The following is an 8,903-nucleotide window of genomic DNA, read 5'->3' as shown; positions in this document are numbered from 1 at the left end:
GAGTTGTTCAAACTGTTGAATATAACAGTATGTTGTGCACATTCAATAAAGTTATTTTCCGTTTGAACTCACATACAGCCTGCCTGGTGTTTGTTCTGCAAGAATTAAGATGACGCGTAGCTGTCGTTCAGGTCCAGATCACCGACAATTGAACAATCAGACATTATGGTCTGAAATTAGGGAGTGCTGGGGGAGTGGAGCAGAGCAAGTCGAGACTCGTTACAGGGGGTAAATGAAGTCTCAGTGGAGAGCTCATCTTCCATGCTGTTGGGGGTTGAAGGACCTGTGATGATGCTATGCTATGCAGTTCTTTTACTACATATACAGGGCCTGTGATTATGATGACGTCATCAAAGGTCCTGGCAGATGCTCCTATCTAACCTGCTCTGTGCAGTTCCCTTACTAGATATACAGGACATGTGATAAAGATAATGATGATGTCATCAGAGGTCCTGGCAGATGCTTCTATCTAAATTTGGAAATACACCATTCTTTGTGCAGTTACTTTACATCATCACAGGTCCTTTAACTTTATCCACTGATGGTAGGCATACTATACTGAAGCTGTACTGTAATGAGTGTAATTAAGGGGTGGGGCCTATCCTCCACTGCGGGTCCCTTTTCCCCACAGGCTCCATAGCAGCTGCATGGTATGCCTCTATTAGAGGTATCCCATTGAATGCAGTTATTGCAGTACAATGCATTCACTAACATGGGTATACTAATGCAGTTATTGCAGTATAATGCATTTGTTGAAACTGCACATAGGGTTGCCACCTTTCCCAACAAAAAATACAAATCAAGTTAAGCCACACACCAAAGTGGGTGTGTTTGTGGGGGCGTGGCTTAACATCGGTGTTAAGTTGGTATGTCATAATGTGGCTCCCAGTATTAATAGTGCCCATATTAGTGTCCCCCAGTAATATTAATGCCTCCATTAGTGCCCCCAAGAATTAATAGTGCCCCCATTAGAGCCCCCAGTAATATTAATGCCCCTATTAGTGTCCCCCAGAATTGATAATGCCCCATTAGTGCCCAAGGTAATAGTAATGTCTCTATTAGTGCCCCCCAGAATTAATAATGCCCCCATTAGCACACCCTACAATTAACAATGCCCCCATTAGTATCCCCCAGAAATAATAATGCCCCCATTAATGCTCCCAGTTATAGTAATGTCCCCATTAGTGCCCCTCAGTAATAGTAATGCCCCCATTAGTTCCCCCTAGTAATAGTAATGCCCCGATTAGTTCCCCACAGTAATGCCCCCTTCTCTTCTATGTGTAAAAAAGAAACTCATCTCATCAATTTGATCACAAAACGGTGAACACTAACTGCTCACTGGAAGCTCAGGACAGGACCTGTGCTCCAACGTAATGACATCTTGCAAGTCTTGTCTTGCACATCTAATCAGCAGCAAGTGTTCACCGTGGTGCGATAAAATTTAGGATGTGAGTTTTATTTTTTTTTCTTAACACAAAGGGGGGGGGGGGGGGAGTTAAAGGCTGTACTAATGAACGTTCCACAATGGAAGCGCACATTAATAATAGTCCATATAGAAAAATACCAGCAATTATTATTGCCAGGGGCGCTAACATTCCGGCTTGACTGGTGAGATACCGGCCGGGTGGCAACCCTAACTGCACAGTATCTTGAAGTAATACAGCGCATTATCTGAAACAGGTATACTGATGGACAGTGCCGTGAATCTGTTTTTAACTTGTCGTGGCCCATAGTAATCAATACCATGTGTGTGAAATGCCACTAACTAACACATTACCAAACAGTATGGGGAGGAGTGATCACTAATGCAATCTCTGCTGCCGGCAAACGATTTTTGTGACTGCATGAATGATACAAAAACCGGGTCAATGAGCGTTTTCCTCGTTCATTTGGTAATCGGCGGCACCTTTACACTGGCAGATAATCACCAACACACATTCCTATGAATTGTTAGCGATAATCTGGCCGATAATCAACCTGTGTAATGGGCCCCTTTACGCTTTCTTCCAGCCTAATCAGCATTCTATTGTCCCTAATGACTCCAACCAGGCTATCCGTTGCCACCAGTCATGTGGCTAGTGCCATCTTTATTAAGCTGAAATTCACTATACTTTTCCTTCTATAAATGAGCTCCCCCTTTCGAACTCTCTTCTAATTGGGGGGCCACATGACTCCCCTTATGGCTCCTTTTAGGCATTCCGCCTGTTCGTCATTATTTTTATATACAAATGGATTGCACATGATAGTAATAATGGTATCTCTTTATTGCTACAAAAAATAAGCCACAGAAAATAAATGTACTTTAAAAGTTGGTTGCATGCTCGTATATATTAAAGGTTGTTTTTTATGAAGAATGTGCACAATCACCAATGACAAGGTTAGATGATATGAAGTAAACATGTACTGCAGCCCAATATTCCACAACACATGCAAACAATAGCATCTTAGCAGCTGTAGTTGCCCACATAAATAACTGTCCTTGTCATCAGGCATGTAATTACTGCAGTACTATGTTATACAGCAGCGACAATGCATTTGCCATCTTCTGTCATCCAGAACACTGAACAGACTCCCTTAGATAATAGCTTCTCTCAAGCTACATATTCAAAGGACCAGGAATTGCTGCTACAAATTTAACCACAAAAGACAAACAAGCAAAACAAGTCTAGGATCAAATGGCTCAACGTCAATCAATCGCTGATCTGAAGCAGGCGTCGGAAGCATTTTACATGTTTCTCCTTCTATTCTTCTAAAGCAGTTTACTTTATGGCACAAAACCAAAGGTATTGTTGTGGTCTGATGTAAAGTCTTTTTGTTTCCATATAAAATGGATTCGTTTTTTGGTACATGACATGTGCACCAAAAAAAGTTTACCTGCATTCAGATGTAAAACCACTTATAATATACACCTCACCGAGATAGAAATTTCAGATTGCTGCAAAACTCAGCATGCAGTTATATCTCAGGCAGATATGTAAATGATTACAGGTGTGGTCTGATTAGACCCTGGGTTTGGTCACAAGAGGCCGTAAAAATGCTTCTACCACTACCCTATAAAAAGAATCTCAGAGGCTACTTTTGAGTAGTGTGTCTATTGGTTAGAGATTGTATACTTTTAGACAAGCCTTTACAATGCACGTGAAGACATTTTTTGCGCAGTTGGCAGACTTTGAGAGGGGGCCCATCGTTGGACAAAGAGAAGCAGGATGGTGGTTTTGCCGAATTACCTGCCATCTAGAAGGTTCTGACCAAATTGTTAGGAGGTGTTGGGAGTAGCGGTTATCTGAGGGCATGCACACAGAAAAAAAAACAGGCTCCAGATGGCCAAGACAGACCACTAGTACAGGGGATCATTTGATCCACCAACCAGCATAAGCATCTCCCAGTTTCGTTGGCCACCATCCTGACTCAAGTCTCTGCCCAGACCATATTCAGGTACTTAACAGACAAAATTTGGTGGAACAGCGCCCATTACATGTCTTGCCATTGACAGCAAGGAACCACCGCTTTTGTTTGCAATGCTGTCATGAAAAAGAAACCTGGACTGCTACAGACTGGAACCATATTTTCTTTAGAAACTAATCCAGCTTCTGCTTGGGCTCTCATGATGGTCGGGTTCAAGTATGAAGGACTCCTGCTTTTGCTTCACTGTTCAAATTGCTGATGTGATGACCTGGGGAGCCAATGCATACAACACTCAGTGATAGACAACATGTGGCTGCAGGATCTCATGGCAGGGCTTCCAACTAAAAAAAATTCTGCAGGATAATGCTCACCCACACACAGCGAGGGTTTTCCAGGATGTCTACACCAGATTACAACACTAACTTCGCCTGCCCAGTTGTCAAATTTATCACCAATTGAGCATTTATAGGACCAGCTGGGACGCCCGCTTCGGCAATCTACAAGTGTGCAGGATCTACAGGCCAGCTGTAACATCTGTGGGCAAATGTACCACATGACACCATACAGAACCTGTATGCCTACAACATCTCATCTCATATGCAGGAAAGAGGTGGTCCAACATGGTACTACAGCCTCCTATCAATTGTACAGTTTTCCCCAATAAACATATCCTTTTCATTTAAAACTGTAATCAAATATATATATATAGAGAGAGAGAGAGAGAGAGGGAGAGAGAGAGATATCATCATTACATTCACACATGTAAGGGGAGGATTTATAAAACTGGTGTAAGGGAAAGCTTTTAGCAATTTCACCTTTCATTTATACGTGTCTGCATTGATGATGTGCCCATATACTCTCCTGACTGCTGCAGCCAATCCCCACCCCACTGTTCTTATGTCATGTACTGCTAAAGTAAGGAGCACCTTCTCTTTCTTTAGATGTTTGGAAAAAAAACGTAATCTTTTAATTAGACAGAAAGCCTAATAATCCACAATTTGTTTCCAGCATAAAATGTGGAATTTCACAAAGTCAGAAACAGAAGACTGAACAAAAAAAACACGTTATGGCAGAAGACGCCAGAATAAAGGAATTTTGTTTGTGCTATTAATCAGATTTGGGTCAAATGCCAAATCAGCCTTACCACATCTGCAGCACAGAGGATCAGTAATCATTTACCATATCCCTAGAACAAACACTATTGCTTCAGTGAAAGGCTGGCCACAGATACTGTAGATAAATAGATAAGTGTTAAAGGTGTGTGATAAACAAATGGTAGATAGATCAATAGAGTTAGATACATAGAAAGATCACTTTTAGTTTTTTCCAGGGCCTCTTTATGTTCCCAATCTGCCCCTGTACTGTACCAAAACATTTTGGACAATTGTATGCTTCCAACTTTGTGGGAACAGTTTGGAGAAGGCCCTTTTCTCTCCCAGCATGACTGTGCCCCAGCGCACAAAGCAAGGTCCATAAAGGCATAGTTGGGCAAGTGTGTGGAAAAACTTAACTGGCTGCACCCCATCAAACACATTTGGGATGAACTAGAAGTGATATTGCAAACAAAGCCCTACTGTCCAACATCACTGTCTGAACTAACAAAGGCTGTTCTGGAGGAATGGGCAAAAATTCCTACATAGACACTCCAAAATCTTGTAGAACGCCTTCCCTGAAGAGTGGAAGGTGTTTTAGTTGCATGGGGAAAGAGAGGAGGACAACTCCATAATTATGCCTATGGATTTAGAATGGATTTAAAATGGGATGTCATAAAATCTCCTGCAGGTGTAATGTGTGGGTGTCCTAAAACTTTTGTGCATATAGTGATTGATGGATAGAAAAAAGTTCTCCTAGTCATGGTGGATGACCTGCTTAGCCTAGAAGAAATTGGAATGAATAGTCTATGGCTGCAGTGCAACATGTAAACAGAAAATATGTGTTTTAGGTATGAACAAATCTTAGAATCCTTTATAATTATAAATTATACATAGATTCCATCTGCCTCCTTGTACAAACATGACAAAGGTGGACATCTATTCTCCTGTCCTACAATGGTCAAGACCAGATAGGCAAAGATAGTGAAGTACCGCAATGAGATTTAATCACACACTAGCTTTTATTATACTCACAAACATGCGAGCGAGGGACATAGGCATATAAAACAATTCGACCTGACCCGGGTTTCACCTTTGCTTCGTTAGGGGTGCATGTACCCCTGACAAAGCATGCACCCCTGATAAAGCAAAGGTGAAACCGGGTGATAGACGGGAAGCCAGTCGAATTGTTTTATATGCCTATGTCCCTTGCATGTTTGTGAGTATAATAAAAGCTGGTTTGCGATTAAATCTCCTTGCGGTGCTTCACTATCTTTTCCTATCTGGTCTTGACCATTGTAGGACAGCCGAATAGATGTGTAGCAAAAAGCCAGTGATTGGCGTATTGATTAATGTCAACGCAAACTGAAGTGGTCTGAGTGGAGCTTCTGGTGAGCAGCACGGTTTTAACATTGTGAAGATTGGAGCTCGGTGTGAACAGGACCCACCACATCTGTAACCTGCAGCGCTCAAAGTAGGATTGACTATTCGGAATTGACTTTTTTTTTTTCTATGACAAAGGCAGAAATGCTTTTTAAAAAAAAGCTAAAATACCTTGTACGTTCTTTACAAATCACCACTGAAGTGTGACATGTTTTAGATGCATCTGTTTGCCTGGAGTAATGCCGACACCTTTCCATGCACTGAAATTCTCTTGAATCTCAGCACATTGCCTCTGTTGAAAAAACGAATTAATACATTTAGAGGAAGTATTGAAACAAATAGTTTAGGTTAATTAGCACTAATTAGATGACTGAATTACCCTTGAGATGTTTGCCAGTGGTGTAGCCCTCCGATCTTGAATCCTCTAAACCTCCAAGGATATGTAGCACTCACATAACTTCTTCATTATCATTGTTAGCCTGGAAAAGGGAAATCATTAGCACTAATTCAATTAATTTAACATTACAGTTCACAATCACTGGATTTTAAGCTAGGAAATGAGCAATTACAGCAATCAGCGTATAGAAAATACAAGTTTAATCTATAGGAACTAAACCTACAGTCATATTACAGCCTATATCCTTTAAAGCTCATGCACATTCTCGTATTATGGACCTATGTTGTACAGATCTGAAATTTTGTGTCCATACACTGTGTGTGTCACACAGACCTCCTACAGGTTCATAATACAGAAACTTAAAGATCCTCAGGGGCATAACTCTGGGTGTACAAGTAGAGGACACAATGCAGTCATAGCGACAAATATATTTGTATTTGTAACGTTATGTGAATTCAAAAGATTTGAGAATGAATAAGCTTATGCAGACTAAGTGAGTAAATATATTTACTAAGTGTGATTAAATATACAATAACACAAACAAATCATATACTGAATAATAAAAAGTAAATACATCACTAGCCTTAATGTGGGGTAGGAGTCCGGTCTATCATGCTAAAACCCAAGGCTGTCTACCACGTTATAACATATGACCGACACCACACTATGTACAAGAGATAGGGCAAAGCAATACTTGCACCCTACCTAGGATGAGGTTACTGGTAGAATCCCAATTAATTGTTAGTGCAGACCACAATAATTCTCATCAACCCCTCCTCCAGCATCCCGCATGTCTCTGAGATTACTCAGGAATGTGTTCTTATCAGCAGAATGGGGGATGGGTACTACATTTACAAGGCACATATTTACACAGGATAGTAATAATAAAAGGTAACAGAATCAAAAGGGAGATAACCAATCAGTACTTAAAAAATACCCTTACAATACAGTCTCCTTAGCAAGATTTCTTCATCTGTGAGAGGCTCTCCCCACAATTCAAAAAGTACCCAACTGCCTGTTAATTGACTGGGCTGAATATCTAGCCCAGCCCTGACTATCTGAGTAGCGATGCAGACACTGAAGCTCTAATTCGGCTTTGGGAGCAGTGACTGCGCATGCGCCGCCACACTTCATCTACAGGCAGGTGGAGTATTATAGATAAAAACTCCACGAAAGAAAGGAATAGCAAAGATGTAGTATCTTGCTTGGAATACAAGTTTTATTTATTTGACTGCGACAAAATCTTTGTTACATTTTGGCTACTTAAAGCTTTTATCAAACTAGGGTATGAAGAAAACTAAAATAAATAAAACAGAAATAAAGAAACATACGAAATGTCCAATATTAACAGTAATAGGTATATATATATATATATATATATATATATATATATATACAGTACAGACCAAAAGTTTGGACACACCTTCTCATTCAAAGAGTTTTCTTTATTTTCATGACTATGAAAATTGTAGATTCACACTGAAGGCATCAAAACTATGATTTAACACATGTGGAATTATATACATAACAAAAAAGTGTGAAACAACTGAAAATATGTCATATTCTAGGTTCCTCAAAGTAGCCACCTTTTGCTTTGATTACTGCTTTTCACACTCTTGGCATTCTCTTGATGAGCTTCAAGAGGTAGTCACCTGAAATGGTTTTCACTTCACAGGTGTGCCCTGTCAGGTTTAATAAGTGGGATTTCTTGCCTTATAAATAGGGTTGGGACCATCAGTTGCATTGTCAAGAAGTCAGGTGGATACACAGGTGATAGTCCTACTGAATAGACTGTTAGAATTTGTATTATGGCAAGAAAAAGTAAAGAAAAACAAGTGGCCATCATTACTTTAAGAAATGAAGGTCAGTCAGTCCGAAAAATTGGGAAAACTTTGAGTGCAGTCACAAAAACCATCAAGCACTACAAAGAAACTGGCTCACATGCGAACCGCCCCAGGAAAGGAAGACCAAGAGTCACCTCTGCTGCGGAGGATAAGTTCATCCAAGTCACCAGCCTCAGAAATCACAGGTTAACAGCAGCTCAGATTAGAGAACAGGTCAATGCCACACAGAGTTCTAGCAGCAGACACATCTCTAGAACAACTGTTAAGAGTTGACTGTGTGAATCAGGCCTTCATGGTAGAATATCTGCTAGGAAACCACTGCTAAGGACAGGCAACATGCAGAAGAGACTTGTTTGGGCTAAAGAACACAAGGAATGGACATTAGACCAGTGGAAATCTGTGCTTTGGTCTGATGAGTCCAAATTTGAGATGTTTGGTTCCAACCACCGTGTCTTTGTGCGACGCAGAAAAGGTGAACGGATGGACTCTACATGCCTGGTTCCGACCGTGAAGCATGGATGAGGAGGTGTGATGGTTTGAGGGTGCTTTGCTCGTGACACTGTTGGGAATTTATTCAAAATTGAAGGCATACTGAACCAGCATGGCTACCACAGCATCTTGCAGCGGCATGCTATTCCATCCGGTTTGCATTTAGTTGGACCTTCACTTATTTTTCAACAGGACAATGACCCCAAACACACCTCCAGGCTGTGTAAGGGCTATTTGACCATGAAGGAGAGTGAAGGGGTGCTGCGCCAGATGACCTGGCCTCCACAGTCACCG

The 8,903-nt window shown here is 41.0% G+C and overlaps 1 long non-coding RNA gene across 1 annotated transcript; it reads right to left on the bottom strand.

Moving 5' to 3' along the window:
- Positions 1 to 3,615: 3,615 nt before the first annotated feature.
- LOC122937776 lies at positions 3,616 to 6,375 on the bottom strand. Its single transcript, XR_006389916.1, has 3 exons — positions 6,259 to 6,375; positions 6,051 to 6,171; positions 3,616 to 3,673 (listed from the first exon to the last, which is right to left on the bottom strand). It is a non-coding gene; the product is annotated as an uncharacterized LOC122937776 (long non-coding RNA).
- Positions 6,376 to 8,903: the final 2,528 nt, after the last annotated feature.

The sequence above is a fragment of the Bufo gargarizans genome, chromosome 5 (genome assembly GCF_014858855.1).
Source record: "Bufo gargarizans isolate SCDJY-AF-19 chromosome 5, ASM1485885v1, whole genome shotgun sequence".
Taxonomy (NCBI): domain Eukaryota; kingdom Metazoa; phylum Chordata; class Amphibia; order Anura; family Bufonidae; genus Bufo; species Bufo gargarizans.
This window is presented reverse-complemented; position numbering and strand designations above follow the sequence as displayed.